Source organism: Triturus cristatus, chromosome 5_1 (assembly GCF_964204655.1).
Source record: "Triturus cristatus chromosome 5_1, aTriCri1.1, whole genome shotgun sequence".
NCBI classification, from domain to species: domain Eukaryota; kingdom Metazoa; phylum Chordata; class Amphibia; order Caudata; family Salamandridae; genus Triturus; species Triturus cristatus.
The window spans coordinates 781,223,402-781,251,333 of NC_140587.1; the positions used below are offsets into that span (position 1 = coordinate 781,223,402).

General features: G+C 44.9%; 1 protein-coding gene and 1 long non-coding RNA gene across 3 annotated transcripts in view; one reads left to right on the plus strand and one right to left on the minus strand.

Moving 5' to 3' along the window:
• Window positions 1–5,360, minus strand: part of GREB1L (GREB1 like retinoic acid receptor coactivator) — a 492,334-nt gene extending 486,974 nt beyond the window's left edge. For both annotated transcript variants that reach the window (XM_085605794.1, XM_085605790.1), the window contains exon 1: window positions 5,224–5,360. The gene's annotated coding sequence lies outside the window, so the exon portion shown is untranslated. The remainder of the gene's footprint in view (window positions 1–5,223) is intronic.
• The window catches only part of LOC146831472 (uncharacterized), a 123,872-nt gene continuing 98,567 nt past the window's right edge, over window positions 2,628–27,932 (plus strand). Inside the window, exon 1 of the long non-coding RNA XR_014961582.1 lies at window positions 2,628–2,754. This is a non-coding gene — a long non-coding RNA (uncharacterized LOC146831472). The remainder of the gene's footprint in view (window positions 2,755–27,932) is intronic.

Genomic DNA, 27,932 nt, shown 5'->3' on the forward strand with positions numbered 1-27,932 from the left:
CGCCAGTGAAAATGCAACACTACTCATACATCATAACAAAGGACTCCGTGCTGCTATGTCATCCCACGTGTCACCAAAGCACCCCAAAATAGATTAGTATGTGCTGAAGTCCAGGCAGAGTCCACGCCGTTCTAGAATGAGCACCAATGGACTAGCAGACAGTACACTTGGTGAGAGGTGACATCCTCCCATCAGTCTTTAATACAACTCTGGGTCCCATTCCAACAAGCTGTGAGGAAATACTGAACACGTCACCGATTCGGCATGCCCAACTTAAATGATAAAACAGTCTAGCAGAGACACCCACACCCGCCTAGCCCACAAAAGACTTTAGTGGCCAGCCCATCACAGTCAATTCGTGTTCAAACTTCAGGCCTGTATAGTCGAAAGAGAAGCCAGAATGTGAGGAGGATAAAACCAGGTCTGGTCGCTTGAGAAAGGTCACTGCCACAGTTCAAGGTTTGAGGGAAGGGTTGGTTAGTCCACGGCGTTGCAGAGAGAAGATAGATTTTGCTTCACAGCAAGTCATGTGAGATAATTCGTGTGTTGTGTGTTTGCGCCTCGACTATAAAGGGTTTGGTTGCCAGAACACTTTGAAGTGCAGAGATCCCCCCAAAACGTTAATCTACGCTGGTATGTAAGAGGGTCGCTAGGCGTCTCTTCTCCCACGCCCCACGACCAGGTGAAGTGAAGAGTCGTGGAGCAAACAGTGCTAGGCCGGTCAAAGCTGGAGGCTAACTGAGTATGGAGTCCCGTCAGTGCATTTCTGCCATCACTGTCCGCGTGACGCTACATCGTCATATCCTGTATGTGCCTCATCCAATACCATATCCGGTTGCAAGTACTCTGTGTAAGTGACAAAGCCCCTAGACACACACGCACCATATAAAGGGGCGTACAAAAGCCTACCATGAAGCACCCCCTTAGGAGACACTCATTAGGGCCAGCCCCGTTTGGGTTACAGGAGGTCAGCCAAAGGGCATTAAGGGGGCCCTCCACTAAATATCGCCGAGGATCACACATTTTGCTTTAAACCACTCACTGTATATTTCACGGTTTCTGTTAATTCCTGTCGAATGTCGGCACACCTAGAACAAGTATATACACATGTTTTCCTGTAAGCTAAGCGAGCAGTTCACATTCGGGTCTATTAAAGACGCAATTTGAAAAGATTCAGCAGTATCTACTATCACAACACAACAGTCAAATACACGGAACAATGGCAGACCTACAAGTCCACCCAAAACTTATCGTAATGCTAAAGAGGCGCAAACAAATGAACATAGGGAAGGACACATCTAAAAGGAGCAAGACCCGCAAATGTAAAGGGCACAAGATGTTCAGCAGGTTTGAGACTTCGTAGCGTGAGAAGAGAATCGTCCCACATGTTAAGTCGCCCAAAGCTCCCCTGAAAAAAAAAGTCTCTCCAGCACTCTGCAACAAATGGAAGGGTGGCCCCCGTACACCAGCAAGCACAATCCTCGTCATTGATTCGAGAGCTCCCTACTCCATCCTTACTGCCCAACCTAGGCAGGGTTAGCCCTCACAACCACGCGGCATATATGCTCGTCTATAGGCTGCGCCGCGCAACCCCATACATCTCTCAAAACATATGACAGACTTGCCAGCCTATAGAGCTGTACACGTGTCAAGGTGATAGCCAGTGGAGGCGATTCATCAACTACGAAGCAGGGGTTATGTAAAACCCCACTGATTCACTTGGTAAAGGCATTTTGAATCCTATGCCCACAGATTACCAGAACCGGCCACTCTGCCCTTTAACCATACCCAGGGTTAAAACAGGGCAGGCTTTCCACTCCAATGCGGCTTCACACCCGAAGTACTATGTATCCGAGGTTTACCTCTATAGACACAGCTCTCGCACAAACAGAAGCCACACGATTCGAATTCAATTCCCTCCCCCTCTCCCGGGTAAATCTTTTGCATTCCCATGGGACATTAGCATTTAAATGAAACACACACACAGCGAGCTGATCAGATTACAATTCCCTATATGCTAAGATGCAAGCATCTTTTTTTCCTTGGGGGAGGGGCCATGCGGGACATACATGCTGCTTTGGGCAGTACACGAGTGACTGTCATTCAAACGAGCCATCGAATGTTCTACATACACACAAAAGGTATGCTAAAGGGGCCTAAACACATACTGCATCTGGAACAGGGATAACATGCCCCTCTATTCCAGGACAATTCGTCAGAATTCAAATAAGACCTTCACATATATCAAATGGTTAAAAACATGTATAGTTGCTAAAACGTCTGTGTGCCAGTGCAAATTCTGCGGTACTGAGACCTTGTCCGTAAAAGTTTCAGATGCCAAATTCAATCCAAACTGAGTTTCACGTTGCCTTTTGTGTCGTTGGGAAGCAGTACTCTGCAGTCCCCCTGCCCCCCTGCCTGCTTTTGTGTGAGATGCCCTTGGAGGTGGGAGCCGGCCCTTCCCTGGCTCCCCCAGTTAACAAGGCTTTTGACAACAAACACACGGGTGAGGAAGCAGCGACCACACCCCCAAAGACCATTCAAGCTCAGGCCCAACAGACTTGGATACAGGTGTTTGCCACGTTGACTTGTCCACAAAGCCCTCCCCCATTCTGAAGGACCGATGACTTCAAGCGCCATGGTTTTCAGGGAGCTAGAAAGAGTGAAACACTAAAGGCCAACAGCAGGCTACCTCCCTTTCGGATGGACACATATACTCTCTCCAGTAATCATAAGCACACACGAGAAAGGAAGGCAAGTTTAAATGAACTTTTAGTTAAATATTGCGTTTATTCTGATGATATTTTCGTATTTCATCCATCCCAAATTATTTGAAACAATGAATGGTTATATATTTGTTTTATCTAGTTGCCTACATGTTTCACTTTATCAAGGCCTTCTCAGTTCTTGGAGTGATGCATCGACCTGTATTAATCTCCATTTTCATATGTGTCTTCCCGTATCCGGACCAAACTCAATGCGGCGGTCTTTACTTAAAATTATTACTTTGTGTTACAATATTTATATAAATCCGCCATTTGCCCATAACTCCATAAAACATGAGGTTCTAATCCTAGACACTACGAGGCACTTTTATGCCTTTTTGCTAAAAAAAGACTTGGGTGCTCGACAAAAGTAACTAGTTCTGTTATTTGAAATCCTTCCATATAACAACATGCACTAATATTTTGCCGTAGAACGGATTATCATATAATATACTCTTCCTTAGCTCGTGACGTATTTTGAGGAAGAGCTGACGCGGAAGCCATCCAATGCAAACAGTATATGTACCTTGTGAGATTATTACTGCATTATATATCCATGGCACACGCTGATGCTAAAGGCACTCTTATTTAACATTTCTACGTCGTGTATGATTTTCAGTCTTCTATAATTAATGTTTTTACAGTTATGTTTTACTGTTATGGTTTATGCTGAAAACAAAGATGTATTTACAGTCTTGACCCCATCCACTTTTAACTCAGCAACAACTATAGGGGAGTGAAGGGCTAAGCCGTGCCCCAGGGTGAAGGGGAGAGCAGTTTAGTGGCGCCAGAAACCTACACCCAGCCACCTAATACCAACTTGACCAACCGGCGTGGGTAGCTGCTTCCGGTTCACGCAACACTCAACCAACCCTTTGTGCATCCGGTTTGGCGTTGGCCGATAGGAAATAGCTGAGCAGTAGTGCCATCAGGTGCTCACCACAAATAACAGCTTTTGGCCAAAAACAGTGTTCGCTATATACAGACCACTCTAGGGGCGCCCCTGCTACACGACAGGACGAAACCCACCTCTCACCTAAATTGCTTAAGACTAACGAGAACTTGACCGAGGTACAGGGCGCCGATGACCATATATTTCACCCGCCTATCATATGATATGGCATTCTAGGCCTTGAAAAAGCCCCAAGCTCACTGGCTGTCCAGGGGCAGTGCCCGTTTTGGCTGAGCAAAGTCCCCTCTACAGGCTGAGCAATCCTACTGAACGGAGAGAACAATTCAGGTGGCAGGAATTAAACCATACAAAATACAGGTACAAAATATGATGCAAAAGAAATAATACACGTAAATAGTGTACTTAAGCAGTCACGTGTGGAACTTAATATAACATTCGTAGGCACTCTTCTTGTTTATTCACACTTCAGAATAATTAAATACATCTTTTCTAACAATGGTCGCCTTCTATACCCTGCTTATCCGACTTAACTACACTCCAGGAGCTTTGCAAACCTAGTTCTTGAAGGGCAATATTGCCAATGAGGATCCATTTTCAAACCTCTCCTGAGTACATACTCTGCCTTTCATCATTTTGAGGATGACGAAATTACACCACTAAGATAGCAAGTGACATAAAAAGCAAGTGGGGTTTCGGAAACATATTTTCTACAAATAGGTCTACCGTTAGCCAAGCACAACTAAATGAATACTCGTCAATTAAAAATAACAACACAAACCAGCGGACAACAAACGCCAAAAGAAACCCATTTTAAAAACCATCAGGAATCGGTCGCAAATGCTACCAGGGAGTCACCAGCACGACTATTATGGAGGTTACAGAGAAGCGGAAGAATGACAGGGTAAATCTAACAGTTTGTGTTAGTACAACACACAGACTAAGACATCTGTGCACTGATGTGTGTTGTAGGGTCTTCCTGTGTATTGCCTGGTGTTTCTTAAATGTGTCGGCCTGTTACCCCCAAATATTACGTCCTTTCTGCACACCATTCATCCACACTAAATTCTGAGCACACTAACCGTTCTAGCTAGCATCTTCCTTTTAACAAACATGAATGCTGGGAGTTGTAGTTTTAGCTCACTGAATAAACTAGACTGAGCACCAGACACCGGTGATTTGTTGGCGCAAGAAGCTTGTTCCTGATCACAACTGATAACCAGGTAGAGGCACCGAGCCAGCCAACAGGTGGGTGCCACGGTATCACAGGAAGATCAGCACAGCGGCGCAAAGAGAAATAAAACCCAATCATTTGAGACGCGGTTTGAGGGGAAAAAAGCAACAGCTCGGGGAGAGATGCCGGTTAGGGAAATTTTGCAAGGAAGACTTCGATTGTCTCTCATAGGACGGAGCGGTGGGTTTTGGGAATAAGCTGTTTAACGGAATAAAACGCCGTTGGCCACTAAGACTACCCTTACCTGGCCTGACAATACGAGGATCACGTAATGTCCAAAAGGCTAAGGGTGTCAGGCAGGAGCCCGTGTTTACCTGGGAGCTTCGAGGCTGTAGCCGCGGTTTCAACAGCACAGGATCTGCAGCCAGGCATCCTAGCAGAATCGAGCCCCCAGCTCCTCTGTGGGAGCAGCGCAGTCACGTGACACCATCTCGCCTGCCGAGGAAATTTAAAGGTGCAGCTCTCCGCTCTGTCCACCACCACGGACGCTCTGGCAATCTCTTGTGCAAGGCAGACACAACATTATGACAAGGCCCAAGGCGTGGGTGGGGGTTGACGATTCTCTGCCAAACGATAGACTAAGGGAAAGACGAGGATTACCAGATGTGCTACTCCTCTGAAGTGTAACTATACACGGCCGCTTCTTCAGAGCGGGCCCACATGTGGGTGCCCAGGTCTATTTGTCCTGTCTCCCCCTCCCCCACGACAGCTGCTGAATTGAGGTGACAGAAACCTAAAACGGACATTGTGCCTTGTCAGTCACACACGTTAATTTGTCCAGCAACCTTTGATTGCAAAGCAATGGCATTTGCTTTAAATGTTTACATCGGAATTGTATGTGTGTGTGTGTGTGTGTATATATATATATATATTCACTGAAAAAACCATAGGTTTCACACGTTATAGTTAGCTGGACATTTCACTCGTGAAAAACCATTGAAATTCCCCCGTTATAGTTCGTGCAGGCAACTATAACTCACGCGACCGCAATCCTCTGCTGATGCTAATACTGTATTTAGACACTTATTTGCCCATGTCTTCTTCCATTAAATTTTAGCTATACATATATTACAAATATTTTTTTTTCATAAAGACACATATGTCATCAGCAGAGGATTGCGGTCGCGTGAGTTATAGTTGCCTGCACTAACTATAACGGGGGAATTTCAATGGTTTTTCACGAGTGAAATGTCCAGCTAACTATAACATGTGTGAAACCTATGGTTTTTTCAGTGAATTTGCAAGGTTTTTTAAATGCTAATTCCTAACTATAACGTGTGTGAAACCTATGGTTTTTTCAGTGAATTTGTACGTTTTTTTAAATGCTAAGCTACTTTACGCCGTTCGTGGCGTGCGCGCCCACTTCACGCAGTTCGTTCCGTGCGCGCACGGTGTGCTTCGCGCCCACTTTACGCAGTTAGTGCCGTGCACGCACGGTGGGTACGCGGTGCACTACGCGCACCGCGTGCCCACGTTACGCTGGGTGGGCCATGTACGCACGATGCGCTTCGCGCACCGTCCGCACACGGAGGACATATTATGCACTTCGTTGTGAAAGGTTATCTATTAAATGTTCTTTCGTGAACAATGTGCCATGCACAAACGGTGCCCTGCGGGCACTTTTTGCACACGGGGGGGAGAATTTGGATATTATTTTTTTTTTATTTACTTTTGACCGTACGCGTACGGTAAGCGCATTCGGCGTTTTTTCAAAAACAAAAAAAAATGAATTTTTGGCCTTGGGGGTTCTTTTGGGACACCCTAAGCAAGGCTAGGTGGTTAGGAGCTGTCTAGCCTGCCCCTTTTCATGTTATCCAACTTTGTTTTTCCTCCCCCACTCAGAGTGCGAGAGAGAAAATGGCGGCCGACACTTCCTGGTTTCGACCGATTCGAATGTTTACTAAGATCTAACAGCCAATCAGAATCGCGCACGGCACCGTACGCGTACGGTAAGCTTACCGTAAGCGCACGGTAAGCGCACGGAGCGCTGCCACAGATATATATATTGATTTAAATGCTATTTTCTCAGGAACTACTAAACAGATTCAGACCAGACCTACAAAAGGCACTTCCTTGACCTGTAGACTACCTCTCTGCCAAATTTCAAGTAACTCTGTTCAGCCGTTCGGGCTGTAGCTGTGTCTAAAGGTCCTATGGAAAAATGCATGGGGAAAACGCGTTTTGGGACCCCCCTTTTTTCTCAGCCCCCGCTTGACGAATCCCCCCGAGACTTCAGGGTAGGAGCGGAGCGTAGCGCCCCATTAGTTTTGAAAATTTCGCGAGGATTCGTCGACCGGCGCCAAAGTTATTCCAAATAGAATGTTGCGGATTTCCTATGGAAACATGGTCCTAACTATAACTATCTACTGGCGACCGCCAGTAGATAATATATATATATACACAGTTACATACTTGTAAACACATACAAGTAGATGTAAACATTTTAAGCAAACATGTGTGTGGCCTTCACGGTGCCCCATCGATTGTATCCATGGCATGCATGTCAACAGACCTGATTCAGACGGGAGACTCACAATTTTGCATGCTGCGGCAATTTCATCAGGACACAGAGACACTGATCCACCTCAAGGATGCACCAGACCAGGTAGTTACCAGGTAGTTGCCAGGTGGAGCCCTACCAGCAAACCACCGGCAAAGAGTCACAGAGATTCGCAAACCCCTGCAAAAGAGAAAGAACGCTGCCAGGACGGGCGTCCACGTTTAACCAACAACAAGGGTTGCTACAAAGCAATCGACAATGAAGAATGTCGACCGTTCAGGTTAAGATGGTCTAAACATGATACTGTTGTTTTAAACGAGTACGGACACTATCAAAATTAAAGATAGGTGTATTGTATAAAGGGGCTCTAGAGGTTTTTTTTTAGATCAATATCACTTTATTTTGAAACACATTTTTTCAAACTACACATAATTGGGATTTTGGTCACGTTCCTTTTGTGTCCGGTAAGTGCCAATGATGACATAGTGACCCAACCGGTGAACACCTACCAGTACCTCCCTTGGTGTTGCTTACGTGAGGCACTTCCTGACTCCCCTCACCCTTTTTTAGACCCACATAGGTATTAAAGTGTTGTGGGCTCCCGGCCTGTTTTTTTTATTTTATAGATGAAAATGACACATGGGTGGGTATGACAATATGGTGAACCCTGTCCCACTGAGAAAGAAATGGTGTGATGCTCCCTTGAAAATTGGATTTGTATGTGAAGTATGTAACAAGGTCTTCATATTTTGACATTATTGCGTGGAGGGTGTCCTGGTTCATTATCCTTCTTTTGCTCCCCTTTTGTAATAAGAGTTAAATCGGACACAATTCCAGAGCTTGGAGCCTACTCCTGAGAATCTTTGGTCACCTCGGGTTGGGCAAATGGACTGCAGTGACATAGGAAGACCCAGATTTCCCGGCCAAAGTAATCAACTAGGTTGATCACTGCCAAGAAATCTTTTGTGCAAAGTACTGAGGTGTCAAAATATTAAGGGATTTGTATTGTATTGTAAATGCATTTATATAGCGCTTACTACCCCAGACGATGCATCAAAGTGCTTTTTTGGTTAGTAGCACGCTACTCCGGAACCCAAAAAGTGGTGAATTAGTATAGTGAAAAATGAAAGTAATCTGAGCAGTGGATAATTTAGTGTGTTCTTTGGACAGAGCAGGACAGTGGAGGGATATAAGAGGAAAAGGTTTGCATTTGTATAGCGCTTGCTACTCCTGATGAGATGTTGAAGCGCTTTTTGGCGAGTAGCACGCTACTTGGGAACCACCAATGTAAGAATTATAAAGTCTGTAAACAGATTTTCCTGTATGTTAAACCTTATATCGTTTTTCAAGACCAAATCTAAGGCAAATCTGGCGGCCTTTTGCACCCAAGTGCACGGGTCCTTTTCGACCTCGGAGTCTTCTTACTGGAGCCAGTCGCAGTTAGGGAAAGTCTCTGGATTCACACTGCAGACGCCGTCGTGGAGGCAAGGAGAGGGCAGCCAACGCTGGATTCGAGGTCAGGATCACTGGGGAGACTTCACTGGATAAGATCAGCCACTCAGACTCAGGTCCGCTGTCCACAGGAGATTAGGGTCTTTTTTTGAAGGCAGCAGTCCTACCAGGGTTTTAGTCTTGAGGAAGATTACACATTAGTAACAGGATCAGTAGTTGATAAACCCAAAATTGCAAAGAATAATAAAAATGAACTGGCATGTCTGATGGCAGACTCTGGAAAACATGCCCATAAAGCATTTGAAAACTTCAGGAATTGGCTAGAGATTTTAGAGTGGATTTGGATCGAAAGAGGGGATGTGAGTCATATAAGATAGGAGTGGATGAAAGTGAATTAATGAATCAGTCCAAACATTTTACAGAGTATGTCATATAATTAATAGAGCGCAAAACCAAAGGGGATGATGGACGGAGTGTTGAGCATTGCAAGCACTCCCCCCCAGTCATCTGATCTGGGTTTAATCCATCATCATTCTTTAGCTCACTCCGCCACCCCAGTTCAGACATGGCCATATGCAAATCAGCCTGACTCTATGCCTCATGGGAACAGTCCAGCCTGAACTGCCAAGCCATGTCTTCCCTGGACCGGAAACAAGCATCCTGGGACCGGTCTCTGGCTTACAGACGGATTTGCATATGGCTGGGTTCAAACTGGAATGGCATGGTGAGCAAAAAAACGATGAATTTAGGCCCAGATCTCTGTACTGGGGTGAATGTATGACATTGTTCTGCATTCTGTCCATCAACTGTTGTTTTTGCATACAATTAATAGAGCCCATTAACAAATTGGGAGACTAAGTCAGTTATTGAGAAGAATGGTCAAATCCAGAACCGTCTGATAACCTTGAGGTGTTGAAGAGTAAAAAGAAAAACACTTATGTGTGAGTAATTCTGAATACGGTGTGACTGTTGAGAGCGGGTTTCAATTGAGAAACGTGCATGGAGGATCCTAGGTTCATGTCCCGTGCACAGAAATAAATTTCTACATATTTACAACAAATTTTCCCAAGCTTTGAGAAGAACCAGAAAAGTGGTATACCGAAGTAGAAAGAGTTGTAACTATTTTGAGTAGACTATTTTAAATTATTGTTCCAAAGAATTTGTGAAATAAGTGTGTCATTTATAAGCAAACAGATATTTATTCACTTTCAAAGGACTATGCTGGCCAATACTGTGAATGCGGACAACAGTCTCCATTTCAATATCAGGTATACTCATCTATTTAAATTGGAATGGCATACAATATGACCATGTTTGCTTCTGACAGACAAACAATGGTCGAACTCACAATGTGCAGAAAAAAATGCCAAACAATAACTCCCTAGAAAAGATACCCTCCTTCCACCCTCATCCCTCCATAGTTAGTCACTTATCCATAAACCAATACAAGTCTCAGGTGAAACAGAATAGTAGCCTCAGCAGAGGGACCGCCACAATTAGAAGTCGTCCAAACACCTACATAATCGGTATTATGTGAACAGAAGAACTGTGTCAGTTATTCAAATTGGGGTCAGTTACACTCGAGAAGGACACTTGTTTGTTTTTGCTTCTAGTCCACACAGTGCAGTGTCCCACTCATCTATAGCTGGACCCCGATGTTTACATCTCCAAAGTAATGCAAGGACAGCCACTTCTGCCCTGGACCTTTTAATTACATCTAGAAGCCCTTCATGTAAATCAGGAGCCTTCCTCACTTTCCAGCCCATTGCAATGTTCCTTTTTTTGCCACTATCAATGCCAGATCTAAAAGGCAGTAAAGTTGTTGCAGTGGCGTAGGCCTGCGGAACTGCCCCAAGAGATACTGCAACAGCTCTTGTGGGATGTTGGTGCCTCTCACTTCCCTACATAGCTCGCTGACTCCCTACCAAAAAACCTGAATATGACAGCTCTCCCAGACAATGTAAGTGAAATGCATTTATATAGCACTCACTACCCCTGATGAGGCATCAATGCTCTATATACATACAAAGAATAATATAACCATAAGTAATATGTATATTTGTTAAGCAGAAACTAATATCTGTCTCTCTCTCGCTCCGTATATGTATGTATTTGTATGTATATGTATATATATGAAAAATGTCTTCTTCCGTCGAAGTAAACAAGGGGACACGACAGGGCTTAGTAAAACTATTTATTTAAAGGTTTGGCATGACGCGTTTAGGCGATAGCCTCCTTCAAATGCCACTGGTGCTTGTAACTTTCTTTATATTGGCCCATCCTCTAAAGTAGTGTGGTGCGCACCTGAGTCACGTTTTACAAAAAGCACTTGAGCAGTTCAGTGTTTAGATACTGCAAATCCCACCATGCAGTTCGTTCATGTTGCAAATGAGTGTTTCTGTTCAGCCCGACTTTTTTGGTACTCCAGATAGGAGGCTGACCTGAGACGTGAAAATATACATATATATTCACTGAAAAAACCATAGGTTTCAGGTGCGTTATAGTTAGTTGGACATTTCACTCGTACAAAACCATTGAAATTCCCCCGTTATAGTTAGTTCAGCTAACTATAACTTGCGCGCCCGCAATGCACTGCTGATGACGTCACATATTACATCACTCATGACATAGTCAGTGACATCACTCATGACATCACTGATGACATCTCAAATGACATCACTGATGACATCATCCAGTGAATGTGTGTTTTTCTGAAAATCAAATATGTTTTATATATGTATATCTCAAGGTCGATGGAAGAATAAATGGGTATATAAGTGTCTAAATGGATGACTGTTCTGGGGAAAAATTGATTCAATAACTGACTGATTAAGTGTATCTTAGTGAATACATGTAAGTAATCTTTAAATATGTAAATATCTGTATCAGTCTCTCACTTTGTGTATAAGTGGCTGCATGGATTGGTGAGTAGCTACATGAGTGTCTATCTAGCTTATTAGTTGTTTTTTTGATTATCAGTATTAGTGTCTGAGTGTCTGTATGGTTCGGTGGGGGGTATTACATAGTGCATAGATGCATGAATGAGTGACTCGTTTGTATGTTTTGAAGACAGCATGTGTGCAGCACTGTATGGGTGGATGAGTGTGTGTATGGGTGTGTTAGTGAATGACTGTCTCAATAGTGTCTTTATGAGTAACTACATATGTTTTAAACTAGTATCTGTGAGTATTGGTGTATATAAGTGAGTATATGTGAGAGTGAGAGATTGGAAGAGTTCCTGTATAAATTAGTCTGTGTTTCTATGAGTAATTGCTTAAGAGAGTAAGCATGTGTAAGTAAGTTTCTGTAGCAGTAAGTGTGGTGGTGTGTGTATAACTGTGTATATGCAATTTAATGGATGTTTGATACTTTGTTTGCATTTGTGACTATGTGTCTGAGTAACTCTATGGATGAGTGTCACTGTGTAACAGGATGTATAGGTGTATAAGTACATATGATGAGTGAGTACATGTATGAGTGACTGTATAAGACTGTTGGTGAATGAGTGGATATGTGTGTAGATCTTGGAATTACTGAATTGGTATGTTGTAAGTGGTATTGCTATGTCCATTCATTTGAAAATGTTAGTTTCTATTTTTGAGTGTGTGTATCAAAGGTTCTATTATGGTGAGTGGAGGTCTGCCACTCTATCACTAGGATGATGTCATCAGTGATGTCATTTGAGATGTCATCAGTGATGTCACTGACCATGTCATGAGTGATGTAATATGTGACGTCATCAGCAGTGCATTGCGGGCGCGTGAGTTATAGTTAGCTGAACTAACTATAACGGGGGAATTTCAATGGTTTTGTACAAGTGAAATGTCCAACTAACTATAACGCTGTCAAGAGTGCTGCACCAATCCTCTTCACGGAGGCAGAACGACGCTAAATTTCCTTGCCCAACCTCCGGAACACACTGCGTGTGAGCAGCTGCTCCAGATGGGGGGGAAAGGGGAATTGGGACAGAGAAGAGACACTCGTGCTGGCCTGGACTCCCTCTTCGGTCTGGTGAAGATTATTGGAGGATACCTAATGCACAGAGGGGAACAACATTTCAATTCTGTACCTCAGCTTCACCTGAATCTCTAGCTGTCCCCATTCACCCCTTATTCTTCCTACCAGGTTTTTGCAGGAGTTTCAGCTTCTCTTCTTAATGACAAGTTGTCCACTTCTGATATGTTTATAGTGGATGTGACCTAATGCACAGAAAGATAGAATTTACAGGTAAAATAATCCTATTCTTGACACACTCTTCTAACTGCGCAATTCTATCTCTTCTCTCTCTTACCTATTACTCTGGTCTTTCTTATCTTTTACCTTTTTCAGCTAGGTGGTAAGTTTTGTCCAATTGATGAGTTGCTCAGTTCTTAGTCTCTACTCTTGGTCTATGACCGATAGTTCAATGAGTTGCACTGCTTCACTATAATAGATGATGCGCAAAAGGGGACAGGGAAATGATAACGGTGAAGGAAAGAATAGGAAAAGCGCAAGGGAGGCAAGGAGTTCAGTGAAAGCAGGCTAGCATACTTCGCAGTCAAGTAATCACGAATTGAGGCAATGAATATGAATTAAAAATTTGCGAACATACGTGACAAGAATTTTCAATTCTATTAAGGACACGGAGGCGAGGATTATGCTTCTCATTTCTTTACTAGAAATTCGCTCAGCAGCCAATCATATTACAATATAACAAAAAACTACAATACCCATGAAACCAATGGGTATGACGAAGTAACCATAGAGTATGCACATATAAATAGTCAGCCAGAGAATGTCACATCCTCTTTCTTTGGAAAATAGCAACAGTCAGAAGAAGAAAAAGTGCAACAACTGGAAAAAAGGCGTGGAAGATAAAATCGTAGCTCGAACACTTCAACTGAAGACCAACAGGATAGAACAGCTGATTTGATGCGTGAAACAACATCCCCCAAAACAGGAACCAGCAGACGTCCAAAAAATAATCCAAGGTAAAGAAAGAAGCGCAGCTCACTTCGGATCAGACCCTGAAAAAGATATAAAGTGGTAATATACCATTCCGAAATGAAAAGAAAGCATAAAATACTTAGGGAGGGAAGAGAAAAAACAAGGACTGTATCCAAATACATCATAACAGTATACCAGAAATATATAATTGAAAAATTATCATATGCAAAATACATAACAGATAGATGGGTGGGATAATCCTCGCCTCCGTGTCCTTAATAGAATTGAAAATTCTTGTCACGTATGTTCGCAAATTTTTAATTCTATGTCAGGACCGGAGGCTCCGATTATGCTTGTTCAAAGCTGAGCCACCACAACAGAAGCAATATCCAGAATAGGTTTATAATAAAAAGTCTTAAACATAGAATCAGTTGACCAATCAGCTGCTTTCATAATATCTATTAAGGTCACACCCATAGAAAAGGCCTTGGAAGCCATAGCTCCACGAGTTGAATGTGCACCAAAAGTAGTAACATCAATACCAGCTTCACCCATGAGCCATCTGACCCATCTGGCTAAAGTAGCCGGGGTCACAGGGCGAAAGGGTTTTTGCAACGCAATCAACAATTGACCATGTAAATCTTGACGAAAAGGAGCAGTACTTACCTCATAATCCTTAAGACATTGCACCACACAGAGTTTTGGATTATTGGGAAAACTTGGGTAAGTGATGGAGGTAGTATTAGACTTAGTACGTCTGGAAATGGAAAAAGTAACCCCTTCAGGAGAAAAAGTACGACCTGCAAGATCCAGCGCGCGAACATCAGACATACGTTTGCAAGAGACTAGACACAACAGCATAGTTAACTTTGCTGAAAGCTGTTTGCGGGACAAAGTGTCGTTGGAAGGCCAAGCCTCCAAGAAACGTAAGACAATAGACACATCCCATAACGCAACATACTTTGGAGAAGGAGGTTTTACCAATCTGATGCCTCTGAGTAATTTGGAAATCAAAGGGTGTTCACCCGCAGGTTTACCATTAATAGGAATATGCCCCGCCGAGATAGCCGAACGGAAATTGTTGACAGTCCGATATGCAAGGCCGGAGGATGCCAGAGAAGCTAAAAAATTTACAATCAAAGCGACATCCGCAGAAGAGGGATCCACTTGCCGTTGAGTGCACCAATCACACCAACGTCTCCATGCTGCGGCATAACGTTTGTGTGTGTTGGGAGACCAAGCTTCGACGATAAATCTGGAAGCGTCTCGCGAAAGGCCTGGGATCTGCCAGCGATCCCCGAAACCCGCCATGCCACTAGAAAGAGTTGACCCGACTTTATGAGAGGATGAGGATTGTTGAGTGGGTCCAATAACAGATTCCACAATTGGGGAAGAAGAACTGGAATTGCACAAGACAACTGCAGGAGAACAGGGAACCAAGCTTGAGCCCTCCAGAGAGGGGTGATCAGAATCAACTCCGTCTGATATAGTTTCATGCGTGCCAGAACCCTGGATATCATGACAAACGGGGGAAAGGCATAACACAGAAGAGACGGCCAGGTCTGAAGGAATGCATCCGTGGCAAGAGCCTCCGGATCCGGACGCCAACTGAAAAACCGAGGAAGTTGAGTGTTGAGGCGAGAGGCAAAAAGATCGATCTGGCAGGGGCCCCACATTCGAGACAGATCTGAACACTAAAGGGTGAAGTCTCCAGTCGCTGAAGTCGCGAAGATGTCGAGAATTCCAGTCTGCTATCAAATTGCTGTGACCCGGCAGGTACTCCGCAATCACCGTGATGTTTCTCTGGAGGCAAAAGTGCCAAAAATCCTTGGCAATTTGTGCCAGAATCTTGGAACGTGTCCCCCCCAATTTGTTGACATATCGCACCGCTGAGACATTGTCCATGCGTAGGAGAATGCAACAATTCGTCATGCGTGGAGACAGACAACGGATCGCAAACGACCCCGCCAGAAGCTCCAGACAATTGATATGGAGAGATAGTTCCTCCGAGGACCACCGGCCGCCCGTGGACATTGGACCGCAACGGGCTCCCCATCCCCACCGACTGGCGTCGGATTCGATCACCACCTCCGGAGACACTCCGAACAGGGCTCTGCCATTCCAGGACTCCATGTGTTCCAACCACCACAACATCTCCCACCTCGCCTCCTCTGAAAGAGGAATCTGATCTGAGTATCGGAGGCCTTTCTGGAGATGCCGGATTTTGAGACGCTGAAGTGCCCGATAATGGAGGGGACCCGGGAAGATGGCCTGAATTGAAGAAGCTAACAGACCGACAATCCGAGCTAGAGACCTCAATGACACAAGCTGTTTGTGTAAAATCAATCGCAACTCCCGTTTGATCATCCTGATCTTCTGAAGAGGCAGGAACAGTTGGCAAGAGTGGGAATTGATCAGAAAACCCAGAAATTCTATCGACTGGGAAGGGCGGAACATAGATTTCTGAGGATTGACTAGAAACCCGAGTGACTGTAAAAGATCTATTGCCCAGTCCAAATGGAGCATTAACAGATGCGGACAGTGCGCCATGATAAGAATGTCGTCCAGATATATTATCAGACGAACTCTCCGAGATCGTAGAGACTCTACCACAGGCCTCAGAAGTTTCGTGAAGCACCAGGGTGCTGACGAGAGGCCGAACGGGAGAACCTGGAACTCGTACCAGACACCCTGCCATTGGAATTGGAGAAACCGGCGATGAGGACCGTAAATGGGAATTGACAAATACGCATCCTTTAGATCCAGACGAACCATCCAGTCCCCTTCCTGAAGAAGATCCCTCAAAAGATGGATGCCCGGCATCTTGAAGTGGCGATAAACAATCCAGCCGTTGAACTCTTTCAGGTTGAGAACCAACCTGGAACTGCCTCCTTTTTTCTGAACGAGAAAAATGTGGCTGGAAAAACCCTGCGGGTGAGGAGAAGTCCGGACAACCGCCCCTTTTGTCAGAAGGGAGTCTATTTCTGCGGAAATAATCGCCTGATCCTGAAGGGAAAAAACCAAGGGTAAAGGAGGGACGGGTTGACTTGGGCAACTGAAAAACTCTATCCTGAAACCCTGGACCGTCTCCAACACCCATGCATCGTTGGAGATCAAACGCCAATTGGGAAGAAAAAACTGAATTCTGCCCCCCAACATGACCTCTGAAGCAGAGATCAGACTCACCTGAAGCGGGGGAATCGTGGTGCCCTCCTTGATTGCCGCCGGTACGCCCCTTCCGGAATTGGTGTCGACCTCGACGGGAAGGGTAGAAGGAAGGCTTGTTGGTGGAGTAGTTGGGGTCCTGACCTCCTCCACGGTGGGACTGGAAACCACGTTGGTTAGATTGGTTATAACCTCGGCCGGACGATCGTCCCCTATATCGACCGGCCCTTCCAAAAACCGGGCGAAAAGCCCGTCTGATCGATGCTTGCGCCTTATCAAGACCACTAAAAGTGGCCACAAATTTAGTGAGTTCTTTGAGGAAAGACTGTCCAAACAACAAACCCTGTGCCAAAGGACCAGACTCAGAAGAAGAAAGTTCGGCCAATTTTGGGTCCAATTTCAGTAAAATAGAACGCCTACGTTCCGAAGACATAGCACAATTGGCGTTACCCAATTGACAAACTGCCCTTTGAGCCCAACCAATAAGGTCATCCGGGTCAATGGCAGATGAAGACTCCTTGGCCCGATAACCTAAATCCAAAATTTTGGTGAGGGGTCCCAATAAATCCAAAAGTTTATCTTGACAAGAGCGCCATGCTCTGTCAATGCCCCTTTTAGGGTCCTTGGCATATTTTTTTTAGATAGGTCACCATAGTGGGATCCACCTCAGGGGTGTCCGCTAACTTATCAGCCAAGTCAGGACGGGGACATTCAGAGCGAAGACGGGAACGTACCTCCTTGTCAAAAGGTTGACGAATATGCGTCTGGACGTACTCCGCCACCTCAGGAGACGGGAGCCAAGAAGAGGAATTGGGATGAATGATATCTGAAGGTTCAAACGTGAGAACCTGGGGATGCGACGGCGCATCAACAAAATGCTCCTTGCAAGCCTTTTTACGAGGAGGAGAAGAAGAAACCCCATGGTCAGAAGAAGATGGAGAGGTACCGTCATCGTCTGTTGGATGAACTGAAGGGGAGGAAGGCTCCTTAGGAGGTTGACCATAAGAATGTTCCGAGGAAAGGGCCTTAGCCAGCTTTACAAAATCTGATCTGTGAGGATTAGTCAATTTAGCAGATTTAGAGGACTTGGAGGACTGAGAAGATTTCGAAGACTTAGAGGACGAGGGCAACCAACCCTGTTGCACAGCATAGTGCGACAAATGACGTTTTAGAGGTGTAATAGCGCGGACCAGCGCTTTATTCACAGATGACTGAACACCCAAATCCAGAGCCTCTACCAAGTCCTGTTCCATAGAGCCAGAGGCGTCTTCATCTTCATAATCATAATAGTAGTCGTCTTCCTCATAATAATCAGCCATGGCAGAACCTGGCGCAAATAATGCCCACAAGAGGAAGGAAAAACAACAGTAAATCTGGTATGCCAAGCACAATAAAGGGGGAGCGGCACAAACCCCGAAGGCAAGTTTAAACAAACAGGTCAAAAAATGAAAATGAAATATGAATTATTTAAATGTGGAGGGAGGACTTGCCAAATGAAAGCCACTCTAGGCAAAGCCTATGCAAAATTTTACAGCCCCAACTGCTTCAAACCTGCAGCAGGACGTCAACAGGGGCAAGAGAAATCAGGCAGTGGGCATGAGCAAATGAAGCGCTGCTCTCGCGCTGAACTCCTGAGGAAACAGTAAGTTTTTCCCAGGAAAAATGGCCGCCGCGCATGCGCGGTAACGGCCGCCTGAAATGAAACGAGGAAAGACCTACGCGACACGCGCGTAGCCTTTCAGCCCCTTAATTCACTCCCGCTCCACTTGAAAAGAGACGCGGGCGCAGAGCGCCCGAACCGGGGAGGCAGACACGCGCTCCCTGCAACGACGGGACCGATACCAAGCCAAGAAGAAAAACCAACAGCGTAACAAGGTCCGCAAGCGGCGCACAGCGCTGAGAAGATAAACCAATGCAGAATGCAACTAACAGAGCAATACCAAACAAGCGGTATAAATAAATAAACAAATAACTGTAAAGAGAAAGAGAAATGCACTTAACTGGCTGCGGAGCAGCAAAGAAAGAGGAAGTGACATTCTCTGGCTCACTATTTATATGTGCATACTCTATGGTTACTTCGTCATACCCATTGGTTTCATGGGTATTGTAGTTTTTTGTTATATTGTAATATGATTGGCTGCTGAGCGAATTTCTAGTAAAGAAATGAGAAGCATAATCGGAGCCTCCGGTCCTGACATAGAATTACGCAGCCACCAACAGTCTTGTGCTTACTTGCTTCTTGCGGTTATAACTGGATTTGCTGATTGTCTTCAGTCTCCTTCTCTCGACGGTAAGCCTACCGGGGATAAGGAGACGCAGTATTACCTCTCTCTGCTGTTTCTTTGTTCAGACGATTTTCAGTATTTCGAGTTTCCGCTTTATTAGACTTCAGCGGTAATTTACTTTCCTCCGAAAGTAACGGTATTTAATTCAGCCAGCGAAGGAGGACTGAAAGAGTCCTCTGACTTGGGACTCCCTAACTCTCTCGGAGCGTCTTTCCAAAAGCTACGCTCACGGAGAGTAAGGAGGGGATGCTAGGGTTACCTACTGCGTCAGTACTCGCGGAGGTTCAAATGAAATGTGCGCTGACAGGAATATCAGGGAGCTTTCAGATACACAACTTCTCTCGGACTCAGGTAAATTGAAGTGCGCGGTAGAACGCGCTTCCACAGCACGCGAAGTCTCACTTCCTGCAAGACTTTAGAATCTCAAAGTATTGGGGTAAACAAGGCGGCCATCTTGTAACGGTCGATCTTTAATGAAAAGTAGACCAGCAATTGAAGAGAGAGGGTTTCACAATGACTCGACGTCTTCTCTGAGTTTGATTATTTAGAGTGATGACGTTCAAGTTGTTCTTGACAAACACACCTGAAACCTTTGGTTTTTTCAGTGAATTTCTAAGGTTTTTTAAATGCTAATTCCTAACTATAACGTGCCTGAAACCTATGATTTTTTTCAGTGAATTTCAAAGGTTTTGAAAATGACAATTTTTAAATGTATTAATTGTTATATTGATTTTTGTGATACTGATTTCCTACATTTTTTAAAACTATTTATTTGTAGATATTTAATTTTTTAAATTACATTATGATTACATTATACATTACATTACAAAATATACTTTCTCAGAACGAATTACTTTAGTATAAATACTTTGCAAATAGGCAATAGACTTTTAGGTACAGTAGTTACAGTTGTTGCAATGGGCAACACGATTTCAAACACAATGCAACATTGAGCTCAATAGGAATTTCTAGTTAAATGCAAATAGTTACTTTATGGATTACTTTTCTAACCACAGGACTGGATCCTAGATTCATTACTGGGACATCTCCTGTAAACAGTAGAGTAAACGCGTTTTGGTTACAGTAGTGATTTTTAAGGTATATTATTGTATTTTTAAAAGTTGACACTTTTTCACATAGAATCACCAATGTTATCCTATGGGAGGAAATTCACTTACCAGATAAGTAGTGTTATCGTTACTTTTTCTTTCTCAGTGGTGGATCCTGGATCCAGCACTGGTGCATCTCCTGTAAACAGATGAAAGAATGCGTTTAAGTCATACAGGCGATTTTTAAGGAATATTTGTAGTTTGTGAAAATCGACAATTAGAAACTTTTCTGGTGAAAACCACACAATGGATTCCTATGGAAGGAAATTCAAGTTATTGGTAAGTACGGTTCGAATTACTTTTCAGGATCAGTACTGGGCTCAACGAAGCAGCACTGAGGTCTCTCCTGATAACAGATGAGTAAATCGGAATTCGTAGTTCGGATGATTTTAGAGGAATATTTGCACAATAGTGAAGGAAGGGGGCGGGGCCTGAGGTGACATGTGTGCAAACACGCCCTGTGGTGCGTTTTAAGTTGGGGAAATAATTCCTCTTCAATCCTGAGGTCCCCTGGGGGCCAACTAGTCCACCAGGTACCTCCAGTATGCGCCAGGGAGCTGCGTTGCAGAGAGGTGTTCAGCGGCCACGCCCCTTTTTACACCTCTCTGCAACGCAGCTCCGTGGTGCTTAGTGGAGGTACCTGGTGGGCTAGTTGGCCCCCAAGGTACCTCTGGATTGAAGAAGAATTAATTCCCCAACTTAAAACACGCCACAGGGCGTGTTTTCACACATATCACCTCAGGCGGCCCGCCCCCTCCCTTCACCACTGTGCAAACGCGCCCCGTGGCACGTTTTAAGTTGGGGGATTAACTCCCCTTGAATACTGAGGGTCCCTGGGGTGCAACTAGCCGACCAGCTACCTCCAGTAAGCGCCACAGTGCTGCGTTGCAGAGAGGTGTAAAAAGGGGTGTGGCCTCAGAACACCTCTCTGCAACGCAGTTCCCTGGAGCATACTGGAGGTACCTGGTGGGCTAGTTGGCCTCCAGGGACCCCCAGTATTCAAGGGGAATTTGTTTCCCCTCTGCAAACGCGCCAGGGTCGCGTTTGCAGAGTGGTGCAATGAGAGGCTGGCCCACTCCGTTGTGGACATCCCCAATCCCCCCACGGTCCCAACCGGCTCCCCGCATCCTCTGGGAGCCGGCATTGCTTTTCCACATGGGGAGCAGCTAACATGCTGCTCCCCATGTGGAAAAGCAATCTGTTTGCTATTTGGAAGAGAGCAGGTTTCCTGCTCTCTCTTCCCAATAGCAAAGCAGTTTGCAATGACAGGGTGGGAGTCGCAAGGCTCCCGCCCTGTCATTGCAAAAGGCAGTGTCCCGGGACACTGCAGGAGCCCCTGGGCCTGTACAATGCTCCAGGAGGGGGGCCGCGCAGCCCCCCTCCCACATTTGTAAGAAGCCCCGGGGTGGTGGCGGTACCCGGGGCTGGGGGGGCCTCAGAGCCCCCCATACCCAATTTTAAGTAGCCCCGGGGGTGGCGGTCGCCAGGGCTGGAGGGGCCTGAGAGCCCCCCCACCCAATTTTAATAAGCCCCAGGGGGTGGCGGTCCCCAGGGCTGGGGGGCCCCTCTGGGCCCCCCTTTACATAAACTCCATTGCCCCCGGGATTTGGCCCCCCCGGGGGCTAAATACCAAACGAGCACGGGAGCCCGCGCGTATTTTTTTTTTATCGGCAGGATGCGCGCATCCCGTTAAAAAAAATATGTATAGATTTTTTTGGCCTTGTGGGACCCCCTAAGCAGGCCTAGGGGGTCAGGGTGTTTCTACCCTGCCCCCTTTTCGCGTTTTGCGAGGTTTTTGGGGGGGTTTCTTGTGCCTTGGTTCTACCGAGGAACAAGATGGCTGCCAACACTTCCTGATTTGGAGTGTTGACAGCCAATTAGAAAGCAGCTCGTGCACGGCAGGGTGCGCGCTGGGGGCGCATACAGTACACGGATCTTCCGAGGCCATAGATATATATTTACTTTTATGTCATTTTCTTAGGAACTACTGAACAGATTTACACCATTTAAGCAAAAGGCACAAGTCTGAACTGAGGACTACCTCTTTACCAAATTTGGCGTAATTCCGTTCAGCAGTTCGGGCTGTAGCTGCGGCTAAAGGTCCTATGGGAAATTGGATGGGGAAAACATGTTTTGGAACCCCTCTTTTTTCTCGGCCCCCACTACACGAATCATCCCGAGACTTTCAGGATAGGAGCGGACCGGAGCTGGCCAAAAGTTTTGAAAAGTTCACGAAGATTCGTCAATCGGTGCCAAAGTTATTGAGAATAGAATGTTGCGGATTTCCTATGGAAAATAGGTCCTAACTATAACTACCTACTGGCGACTGCCAGTAGGTAATATATATATATATATATCTAGAGAGAGAGAGAGAGAGAAATATTAAGAAAAAAATATATACATATAATTATTATACACCTTTATACAAAGGAATACACATATCTAGGTACACATATATAATACAAATAAGTGCTTATATACACAGGGATATGATGTATATTTATTTTTGATTATGGTGGTTATGTGGAGAGCAGGCAACTCCTGAGTAGTTTTCTGAAGAAAAAAGGCAGTTGTCCATGAAACTTATGTTTGGGTGTAGAGAAATCCATAGCTTGGCTGCTTGAAAAAAAGAAGGATGTGTCACCTATGTTGTTTTATGTACAGTGGGATTTTGAGGCGAGGTGCTAATCCAGAGTGGAGGTTCCTTTGTTGAATGTATTTGGTTATTTTATTCCATGTATCTCTTTGTGGGTGATACAAAGCAGCTTGAATGTGGATCTTATGGCAACTAGTAACCAACCTAGGACCTTCAAGCGAGGAGGGATGTGGATTTGTGACTTTACATGTAAGAGAAGTCCGGCAGTAGACTTCTGAATCAGTTGTAGTCTTTTCATAGTTGTTAAAGATGATCCATGGTAGAGGCTATTGGTGTAATTGAGCTTAGAAAAAACAAGAGATATAGTAGCCTGGACCTCATGTGGAAATCAAGGTGGGGGAACATGCGTCGCAGAATTTTTATAGTACTGAAGCATGATCTTGCTAGTTTGTCCACTTGGGAATTCATTGATAGCTTGGAGCCCATGGTAATTCTGAGGCTTCTAACCCCCTTAGATACTTTAGGTGGTGTTCCCAGATCGTCAGGCCAGGCAGCGAGTGGATCCAAATCTTTCCACTCACCATATGTTTGTAATTCTGTTTTGGAAGCATTCAATTTGAGATGGCTTCATATCATCCACTGATCAACGGCTCAGAGGCAACTGAACATTTGTGAGTTTCCAATGTCTTTCTGGCTTTCCAGTTTAAGGAGTATTTGTGTGTCATCTGCATAGTTATATCATGTGAGGTGAAATTCATTGATCAGTGCCAGTAATGACTTCATGTAGATGATGAAAAGCATGAGTGAGATGATAGAGCCTTGAGGGACCCTAGCTTTTGTAAAGTACGGTTTGGATGAGAAAGGGCATGGTTGACATTAGTTCTGTTTTGAAAGCAGGATGTGATCCAGTCAAGAGAAGTCCCCTCCATGCCCGTTTCATAGAGTCTTTGTATTAGAGTGTCATGGTCAACTGTATCAAAGACAGCAGATTGAAAAAGGATAGTGGAGGGAGCAACCCCGTTCTGGTCAACTGTGTTCTTAAGGTCATCAAGGATGGGAATGAGGGCAGATTCGGTGCCTCTTCCCAGACAGAATCCTGTTTGGAAGTCTGAAAGTATGGCAGTATCTTCAATGAATTGTGACATCTGGGTTGAATGCTGCTCTTTCTATCAGCTTGCTCAGGAAAGGTCCAATTGTAATTGTCTGTAGTTGTCGGGGTTATGCAGGCCCAGATTAGTATTGTTTAGTAATTGGCATATGTATGATTTTTTAGGTCTTCTGGAAATATTCCTGTATTTAAGCAATTGTTGATGATTCTTACCGGTATGGCAGCAGAGGTGGTTAGAAGAATTTTCTTGAAGGTTTGTGGTAGACATGGGCAGAAGGGCTGCCGGCAGGCCTGCTTGCTTTGACCAGGATCATAAATGCATGTGTGATATTTGTTGGAAGGAGTCCCGCGTGTCTACTTTGGTTGTCTAATGATTTGCCAGTTTGTGAATTCTTAAGTAATGGGATGAGCTCCTTTTAGACAATTTGGTTCATGAAATTCAGTGAGAATTTTATTAAAAACTTTATTTGCACATTTAGCATTTTGAATTCTGTCTAAATAGAATATTTTCTTAGCTTTTTTGATTGCTGACTTGTATAATCTGTTCAGTTTCTGTAGGTGAAATTTGTCTTGATTGGTGTTTGGTTTGAGCCATGTATGTTGCAGCTTTCTAATTTTCAGTTTTATCTCTGTATTTCTCCAGGGTGCCTGTTTTCTTTTGTTCTGCTGTGTTGTTCTTAGTGGTATAAGGATATGAAACGCTTCCTATAGCCACTTATATAGTTTTTGAATGGGATTTATTGTGGCTAGATCAGTATTGGATGTTAGTTGTGTTTTTATGTGTTTCAAAATTGAGTTTGTTCCACGGCCGATAGGTGGATGCATGTAAGGTGTGTTGCTTTGTGTTGTTTTATGTTGGAAAGCAAGCAAATGGTGGTTTGACGGAATGACTGGGATAATTGTTTGAAAGGTAACTAGATTTGCAAAAATGACATCTAGGATGTGTCCAGCGATGTGTGTGGGTTTGTGGACGATCTGATGTAGGTTTAGTGCGTCTAGGCCAGTGATGATTGTTTTTGGATGGGGCATATTAGGTTTGTCAAACCAAATGTTCAGGTCACCAAGAATGCATAGTTTGGAGTGTAGTGTTATTAGGATTGAAACTGTCTCTAGAAGCGTGTCTGGGAATTTTGCATTGCTAGGTGGAGGTTTGTAAAGAAGTACAAAGTTACAGGAAAAAGTTGGTGTAGGGGTGCATCTGGGGAAATGGGGTTCACAACTTTGCATGGCAACGTCGTCAGTTTTAGTGACATTTAATGTTAGCATGAATAGAACAGCTAGGCCACCTTCTCATTTGCCTATACAAGTTTGTATGATAGTTTGATAGCCTAGAGGAATGGCTCCATGCAACACTTGAGTCATGTCATCCCCCAACCATGATACAGTTATGAAGAGTAAGTCAGGTTGTGTGTCAATGAGAAGGTCGTAGATGCGATTCTTGTTTTTTGAGAGTGATCAAGCATTTATTAGTAGGCAGTTTAGAGAATGTGTTTTAATGATGGTGTGACTTTGTTTTGTAGAAGAATGAGCAGTGTTTTGTGGACTTGTAGCAGGTGTGTCCTTAGTGCTGGTATTAGCTGTATGAGGATAGCAATAGTGTAGCTGTTCTGTATCGTCGTACTCATCCAGCAGGCTAAGAAGGCATTTTGATGGGTGTGCGTGTGTAGGTGGTGGAGATGGTGGTTAGAGTGAATTGGTGAGTTGTGTAGTTTTTAGGTCTCGCCTAGCTATTGCGTTTACGCAATCGCTATGCGAGACTCTAGTAAAAGGGGCATTTCAAAGTGCTCCCAAAAGTGGATTGCATGGCGAGCACGCGCACAATCACGTGCATCGTGCCGCCATGCAATCTGTTTGGGGAAGCGCTTCAGCCCACTGGCGCGTGCACGTGTAGCCACAGCCTTGGCATCATAATTCAAAGGGTCCGCTCCCCCGCCTGGAATGCGCTCCCCCACCCCCGCCACAGCATGCCGAGAGATTGTTTCCTCATGGCTGCGGTTAAGAAAACGCTTCAACGAGCACAAATTGCATTACTGATGGCCTTTTATTGTTCGGAAAACATTTCATTTTTTAGTCCGACAGCGCTTTAATGAGCACCCCTACCTAAACGCCAGACCATATAATGCTAAGCAAGTGGGCTAAGAGTGTTTTGCCCAGAATACCGGAAGGCCGATCTTCCCGCTAGCCCTGAACCTGGTTTGTTAGGCATGACATTGGGCTGCTCCAGCCATTATGCCACATACCTTGCTGCTTAAACTGTAACTATACCTACTACAGCTCTCACTATGCTGCATATTTTCTGTGACTGCTTTGAGGAGAACTGACTGCATTATTGCAGACCCTGACCTAACTGCCAGGCTCCTCTCCTCGTAAGAGGACCCCCAACGAATGGTGCAGCCAATAGCCAAAGTAGGCTCTCCTGCGGCCCAACATTACCCCCCCACCCCATGCAGCACTGCCAAGTGCCAGGCACCACACGTACAATCTTCCCTGCTCCCTGTCGTGAACGGGGGAGGGGGAGGGTGGGGCCTCCTTTCCACTAATCACGGCGCAATCAGCCTCCTGTAAACTTCTCGTTGCCGCACTGCCAGTCACTCACATCTATGCACACTCTGCCGGCCGCGTGTTCCCACAAGCGCACCACCCACTGTTCATTTCACACCACCAGACTGGTGTCTCTATCCCCGGCGTGCTGCCCTTGTGTGTTAATCAGTCCTGCTCACTAGTAGCCGTTATCCAAAGTCAGCGTACTTTAGTATAGGGCATCCAGTTTCGGAACTTCATGTACAAAGATCAGATTAACTGCCCGTTCTCCACGCCCACCAGTACCTTTAATGTTGGACAGATGTAACAAAGAACTACTGTAAATGGTTCTTTTTTCCAATAAGAATTTCGTGCAGGGAGTGTCACAAAGTAACAAAAGCAGAAAAAGTAATACAGAGGGCAGGGTTTTAAGTACAATGAAAAATGTGTGTTAGGGTTCTCTGAAGAGCCGTGGCCGAAAAGCGTGTCTTTTACAAGTAGCTGTAAAATATGAACTAAAAACACGTTTGATACAGCATATCACCTCACTGGTGTTTGGGTGCCTCTGTGTTTTCGTTAATCCTTCCAAATATATGGCACACAGGGAAATCATGCCACTGTTGACTTTACCAATGCTTGTTAGCACTGAATTGTGTTCAGTATCGTGGTCTTCCCCTTCATTTCCTTCTGCTAGTCTCTCTCTGTTTGTCACCTGCGCCCTTTTTTGTCTACCCCAGTAGTGTAAAACAAACAGATGCGCCCCCAGACCCCGCAGAATGTGGTGGGACCCCAGAGGTTTCCTCATCTCACCGATATTTATTGGTCTTGTGCTGAATAAGGGCCCTGAAAGGCTGGGGGCTTACTCCAAGGCATCCCACCCTGTCCGCAAGGGCTTGTGTTATGCTACTGATCCACAAACCTGCTGGGGGCTTACTCCAAGGCATCCCACCCCATCCGCAAGGGCTTGTGTTATGCTACTGATCCACAAACCTTTTCTTGCATTTCTTCCTCTATCACAGTATTCCGCTCACTTCTCTGGATGTACTTTCTTTTCTCTCCTCCACTTCGCCATCCTCTCTCATTCCTTCTCACACATGTCCACAACAGCTGCGGTCTTTTCCTTTGGCCCTGTCAATATTTCGAGAGCAGTTTTCCTTCTTCATACATTTTTGGACAGAATCTTAATTACCACTACCCTGTGCTCTCTGCAGAGAGGCCAAGGACTGGATGGACATGTTGTCTGAACATCATTATGACACAGCAACGAGCAGTGTGAGGAACACACGCTGCCTTCTGCCTCAACTCCAGAACACTGAATCCTCTGAATCGTGCCCTGCCATGAACACACAGCCACACACTGAA